Here is a 7,626-nt window from a genome sequence, read left to right on the forward strand (position 1 = left end):
GAGTTTGGCTGTTGACAAAACATAAGTGAGCGGGTTATTATCTGTGTATACAGGGCAAGATGAGCCAATCAGATAATCTCAAAATTGTTCACAGACAGCCCACTTAAGTGCCAGGTTCTCTAATTTTCCAGAATGAAAGTGATAGTTCTTCTCAGATTCAGTGAGTGTCCGTGATGCATATGCGATGACTCGCATCCTTCCTGCCTGTTCCTGATATAAGACTGCACCAAGACCTTGATTGGAGGCATCTGTGTGCAATGTGAAAGGTTTGGTAAAGTCTGGGAATGCAAGGATGGGTGGTTCTACCAGACAGTCAATTAGTCTCTCCAATGCTTGTTGGTGTTTTTCAGTCCATTTTATTGGCTGGTGAGAGGGAACCCCTTTGCATTTTCTTTCCATGGGCTTCGTTTCTGCCTTTTCACCTACAGACTGCCGCGTGTCTGGAGGGATTTTCAGGAGGTTGTAGAGGGGGCCATCGATGCGAGAGAAATTTCTGATATATTGTCTATAGTAGCTCAGGAGGCCTGTGATTGCTCTCACCTCTCCCACAGTGCGGGGTCTTTTCTCCTTCAAGGCCCTCACTGCAATGGTATCAGCTGGGTCCATCTTACTACCCTCTGCTGATACAATGCGTCTGAGATAACGTAATTTCGGGCCTGAACAGCTCACATTTGCTGGGCTTTAGCTTTATGCCATGCTGTCTGAGCTGCCTGAGCACCGTCCTGACATCTTCCACATGAGCCAAGAATGACTTGCTGAAAACGATTGTGTCGTCCAAATATGGGATGCAAATCTCATCCCTTAGGCCCTCCAGACAGGTTTCCATACATCTTTGGAAGGCAGCAGACGCGTTCATTAGGCCAAACGGTATTCTAATCCACTATATAAGCCCCAGGGGGTCACGAACACGGTCAGATGCCTGCTTTCCTCAGCCATGAAGCCCTGATGGTAGGCCTTTCCCTGGTCTAGAAGAGAAAACCATGAGTTGCCCCCCAGGCCATCCATGATGTCTTGTACTCTGGGAATCGGCTGTCGGTCGGCAATAGTTTTTCTGTTTAACTCACGGTAATCGATACACAAGCGCAAACCACCAAACTTTTTCCGGACACATACAACTGCCGATGCATAAGGTGAGTTTGATTTCTTTACCCAGCCTTGTGTAATGAGATCATGGAGGTAATCGTTCATCTCCCTATACATTGGTTTGGGCACAGACAAGTAAGTCTTTGCAACGGGCTCAGTGTCTTTTAATGAAATGGAGAGTTGTAACTTGTCTATGTAGCCAATATCATTTTCTGATTTTGAGAACGTGGCCGATTCATCTCTCAACATCTCCTGTACCACTTCCCTTTAAGGCTCAGAGAGGTGATTCAGATCGACTGGAGGATCCCAAAAATCACTGGAGAATTTCTCTCTCTCCACATCCACATTATTCACTATGGCTAGAGAAGTAGGGCGGGGCTGTTCAAACACAGAGGCCGGGTAGACAGCTTGGTACCGGTTGTACTGTCCCAAAGACTTTTCTTCCAGTTAGCACAATATCGTGGTCTGTGGGGTTCTGTACATCAACAATGACAAATGGTTTCTCTTTTGTAGTCTTAATCATGTACTCGTAAGTCTGTTCAGTGCTCACTTGTTCCACACAGGCTCGGATATCACTTGTCTCAGACTCTGGGAAAGCTGCTACAACAGTCTGGATGAGCTGGTGCTTGTCCGTTGTGTTAGACTGTTTTAACTCGGTGTTCACAATGATTCCTATTACATTCGAGCCAATGATGGGCCGAGGAAGACTTGCATCTTTCATAACAAGCGTTGGAACAACAATCTCTGTCTCTGGAGCTCCATCAGAGGCCAACCTAAAAGTGACTTCGACCCAGCCGATGTATGGCATGCTGTGACATCTAGAGTGTTGCCTGCTTCCAACAATTCCTTGATATCTCTGAGCTGTACACCTGACAGATTTCTTCTCCACCATTCCTCATCGACTATTGTAACTTGAGACCCAGAATCCCATAGAGCTCTGGTCTTTTTGTTTTGGATGTAACAGTCAACCAGATGTTTTTTTCCAATTAGTGGGGCCAATATAATGCGTGTCTTTTGTCTTGGTTTCTTTATTTGGATTGTCTCACATGACGTTTGTGGACAGTTACTTTTATGTGTAACCCAGTGTTCAGTCTGGCAGGCCTTAGAGCAGTACAGCACTTTCTTACACGATGCACATTGTCCAAATTTCACTTTATTCTCTTGCTTACCACAGTGTGCACAATGTTGGGACATGGATATGGGACGAGTCACTCCTTGTTCCGCTGGAACGACCCCTGTCCGTTTAAAGTATCCCCTCTAGACTCTCTTGCTGCTCTCATCCTGCAGCCAGCCAGGAAGTGCTCATTACTGCCACACCTGTAACAATGCATACAGTTGTCATTATTATTTTGCTGACAAGCAAAACATCTCCTCCTGTGCTGGGGAGCTGAGGTGGGAGCTGAGGTGGGACATAACCATGTGGCTGTACTGGGGATGGTTGCTTTGCTGGCCAGAGCCTGGTGTGAACCACCGCGCTTGTGGTGGGACCTGCTGCTGGGGTGGGACTGTTATCTGCTGAGCGACACTGTTTTGTGGCAGCTCTAGTTGGTTTGGATATTGTGGAGGTGGGCACTGTGGTTTCTGTATAAACTCTTTAATTTGTGACACTTCTGCTTTCAGATCGTTCAGGAGGGCCATGCTGGACTGCATCTCTTTGAGCTCAGAGAGAATGTCTGGTTGCACTTTACTGCCACTCTGCTGGAATGGAGTTTTTTCTTTCCTTTCTGTAGGGCTGTCGCTAGTCTGTGCAGAATGGACAGCTGCAGAACGCTGTGGGGTTAGCATTCTCCTCTTGTCCTGTCTTTCACTCTCATAGGCACATGAAGTGTTCAGTTTTTCCAGTAACAGCTCATAAGATACATTCGGCAGCTCAAGGTATGGTTGTAGATCACGCTTTATATTATCGTTCTGCAAGCCAGTCAACACTGTGTGGAGGAAAATGTTTTGGACAAGCCCAGGGTCATATTTGAATCCAGACTCTGACTCTTGTGAGGCGAATAAGATCTTTTGCCTCACATCCAGGGCACGGATTACAAAGTTTTGATCAGTCTCTTTAGCCCCTTGCACTTCAGAACTTAGTTGTTTATACAGGTCAGTTGCACTTTTTTCCTGATAGTGACATCTGAGAATCCGTCTCAGTGTAGGTAATATCAGGTCAGCTTTTCCCTCTAGGTAACTGCGAAGTTGCATGCCAGGAACAATAGCTCTTATTACAGCATCCTCTATCTCCACATCTGGGAAGCCCTTGCTTAGACCATGTTCTATTTGGCGTGCTAAACTGGAAAAAGTAAGGCGATCTTTCTGACCAGGCTCACCGATTTGACCAGATATTTTAAAGTCTTTATGCTATGAAAGGGCAGATTGAGAGGGAGGGGCTGGCATCCTGTTATAAATTGTGGTCATTTGTGCTCCCTTTTCAGATTTTTCACTTTGTTTCTGCAGCAATGACAATTTGAGTTGCAGGACTTCAATTTCCTTCAATAATCTTGTCTGTTCCTCCTTTTCCTCTCTTGCTTGACTTTCTTGCTATTTTTTTTGCTCTAATATGTTAACTTGACCACTTGGGGGTGCCTCACTGACAATCTGATATTCATTTATTTGATCTCTGAGACAGAGGAGTTCAGCCATACCTTTATCTTCAAATGTATTTAACTCCTCTCGTTGCAGGTGATTTGCCGATCAGCGAAATGAGTGACGTCCTGCTCTTGCCACTTACGTGTTCGAATGATGGGCTAGCAATAATCAAAAAGTCACACAAATCCACAAGATGCTCCCTTGACAGTGTGCATAATGTCTGTATCACCTCCAGTTGCAGTTTCTCCAGCTCGGACGTCTCCATGCTTCACCTGGTGACAGGCAATAGCAGACCTGCCAGCGTTAACTCCGGTTAGCCGTGTTAGCTCCGATTAGCCGCGTTAGCTCCGCTTAGCCGCGTTAGCTCCGCTTAGCCACGTTAGCTCTCCTGGTACTTTACTGTACCTCAGATTGCCAACTTGCTGTGCTCGGATAATCCACTGTTCACTGTCGTTGCTGTCTCCAACTTGGGCTGATTTTAGGGGCTGAGTGACAACTAGGTTTACTTTTAGTTAAAGTTAGCCCTCGTCGCGCTCATCCCAGCGGTGCCTCCAAAATGTTACACCCCTGAATAGGGGAAGACATAACTTGAGTAAAAAACAAAGGCGACTGTTCAGGGGTTCGTCTCTGAGTTGATCTCCTCTGAGATAGGAAACTCTGAGTTTTCGGTTTCAGAACAGCTGATTTGAGTTAGTTTGTTAAACTCGGAGTAGTTTCACCTCGAGTTAAGCGCGTGCACCACAAGTATAAAAAGACAGCATGAATGGAGCCCCGTTTCGACGAGTCACCATGACAACGGGGAAGCGGAGGGTGACGTTCTTCATTACACTGGAGTTGAACATATTAATGCATGAGTTTGAGCATGTTTTTAGAAGGAAGTGTAACAGCAGCAAAAGAGAGGGAGACGACGTCAGAGAACACTGCTGCTGATGAGGAAGTTTAAATGTCGTCCTTTGCACAATCACAGTAATATTACAGCGGGAAACTGCTTGAGTTGTATATTTATTTATTTCATTTAGGTGTAATCCCGCGGGGGAGAAGCGCAGTTGGCAGCAGTTTAATATGAAATATAAAAACATTGTTCAAACAGGTAAAACCTCTGCATAATCTCATGGGATTAACCTCATTTTGATCATGTTTTACATAAAGTAAATATGAAGTGGCTGTTTGACTGTACAGTTGTTTTATCCCCAACATAATGATGTTTTCACACACATACATGACTTCTCAGTCTTTATATCACGTTCAAGTGCTCTGCATCTATGACGTATAAAAGAAAAATGTGTAAATTTGTAAGTAAAACAATTTTTTTTTTTAAACCGCAGCGCAACACAGTTTCTGCTGTGATGTGAGAGCATGACTCCGGTTGTTAATGTTGAAATGTAAGGACGGATTAGGTTGTGTATGTAAATGATGAACAGTGAAACAGTTCCGCTCAAAAAGAAGTGTCTGGAAATGTAAGAACATCTATGCAGGTATGATAATCATCTCCTGACGAATATTTAATTCTCTGCGCAGTAATGCTGCACCTTCATCCACGGGATCACTGTCAAAAGGACATGGTTGTGAAAATAGTCTCCACCTAATATAACTTCTAATGTAGACGCAGAACTATACTACGCCAAAACTCTGCTGACTGAACTATCTATATTATGATCTATATTACACTTTTATCTTTGACTTTTATTTGTCTTTAGTTCTCGTCAAGATTACTTCTATGTATCCAATTCCTAGCTTTGGATAAAAATGTAAGCTACAATGTTTAAATGTAATTTATCTTGAAAATGTTATTCTTGGCTTCATCTTTAGTGAGAGATCAAGGAGCTCACACTTTGTGTGTATGTGTATGAGTAAGATGTGTCCTTTGAAACACAATTCAGACTATTTAAATGGAGGCAAAGGAGGGTTTTGGTGAGCAAACTATTTGTTTTACATCGGTCAAGCACAGTCCCCTTGTGAAATCACATTCAAATGTTTAAAGCGGAACTAGACCGGAAGTTCCTATTAACGCTGTTTTTTGGTGTGTATCTGCGTCATTACCTTGTTTATGAAGCCCTGACGGTTCTAAACAAACAGTTCAGCCATTGCTGAGACAGTGTGTTTATTGTAATCTCGGGGCTCAACGAGATCACTGAAAATCCCGTAATAGTTACGTAAGCAGCGATTCTCCTGAACAACCGATCGTCCTGCTCCGGGCACTAGTCCGGGCACATCCGGTTGCGTACATTGAACCACAGAAGAAGAATAACGTCCGTTGTGGAGGTGTTTCACGAGCGACAGTGTCTTCTGACTCTGGGTCTGACTCCGGGTCAAAGTCATAAAAGGGACTGCGGTGGGGAGTCGTGACGAAGCTATTTTTAAACACTGTTAAAACAATGTTTTGATAATGAGGAGCAGTGCATCCACCATTCCAGAGGGGGGCGCTGCGCTTCTGAGAACGGATGTGCTGGATAGTACTGGCCAATCACAAGACTCGGTCTTCTGGGGGTGAAAGTTCACTCTGAAATCTTGCAGCAGAACAACACCATCAGAAAAGAGGATTTCTATCGGCTCGTTTAGAGCAACTAGGAGATTTTTTACCATAAAAACAAGTTAATATATGTAAGTAGACCTCCATAACTAACATTTATGTGCAACAGGACCACTCTATGTGACCTTTAATTTGTACATGATTGGAAAGTTTCTTTAGAAAGAGTTTTTACTGAGTTTTGTATCTACTAATATTCTATGTAGAGACTAAATTTGGACATTGAAAGAGTTTTTTATTTTCTTTTAAACAGTCTATTTACATTTGACCTTAAGCGACTTTAAATTTAAATTTAGTCATTCTGTTAATACCTGATATGTTGGCGCAATAGGTGAGCCTGGTAGAGGGTTAGTTGTTGTTTCATGCCAGCAAGGTCAAGTGTCAAGGCCAGAGAGAGAGAGAGAGAGTGAGAGAGAGAGAGAGAGAGAGAGAGAGAGATTTTGATTTTTGAATCAACTTTATTTTTTCGTTGTTTTTTGTTTTGTTTTTTCAAAGAATAACAATCAGTTCGTTCTTACTATTTAGAGTAAGTAAGTAAATAAATAAATATATAAATAAATAAACAGTTTAATCACACGAGCACATCTCCAAACTGCAGTGTGGTTTTCCACAGAACACAAAGCCTGATTAAAACACCAAACCTGCTGGAAAGAGTCCAGATCTCCTGCTGCTTTATAATAGTTAAAATCAATGAGGAGTCTGGACTTCATCATGTTCATACACACCGTGACAGGTTCAACAATAAAACCATCCTCCACCTTTCTCCTTCGACTAAAATACACCGCCATTTTGGCCTGCCCTAAAACAAAGTTTAAAAGCTGGCATTTGTTCTTGTGTTGGTGTGTGTATTTAAAACCCTTAATAAAAAGCTGCTTGGTAAAAACCTCTCCACATTTGGTAAAAACAGTTTGTAAAAACAGAAACAAGGGTAAAAGACGAAGACACTCATAAAAACAGTGAAACACAGTCTCTCTTTGGTCGCAGTAGGGACATTTGTCCTCTACTGCTGGATTTATGGTGGACACAAAGGAGTTCACTGCTATGACCCCATGGAGGACTCTCCAGTGAATATCTGCATGTCTCTTTGAGAGTGGAGGTTTGTAGAAGGCCCTCCACTCAGGTCTGGCTGCAGGAGCCAGCTGCAGATATTTCCTCCATGGGGTGTCAGGTCTTTTGTCCAGTTTCACTTTGTTGATTGTTTTTACCAGTAATCTGTAGAAAGTTTTTCCCATGGTACCATCCAGTGGTGTGAGGTGTGTATAATCCATTAAAATCCCAGAGCAGTCTTTAAAATCTGGTGCCAGGAAAATGGCAGGAAAAGAGTCGTCATCTGTCACGGTTTGATTAAAAGAGGAGTCTAAGAGCAGGCGGTCGTTTCCTGTGAGTCTCTGTCTCCAGTGATCCAGGAGCTTCTGCGTCACCCTCACCGACGTCAGTCCCAG

This window comes from Microchirus variegatus (assembly GCF_963457635.1).
Source record: "Microchirus variegatus genome assembly, chromosome: 15".
Classification (NCBI taxonomy): Eukaryota; Metazoa; Chordata; class Actinopteri; order Pleuronectiformes; family Soleidae; genus Microchirus; species Microchirus variegatus.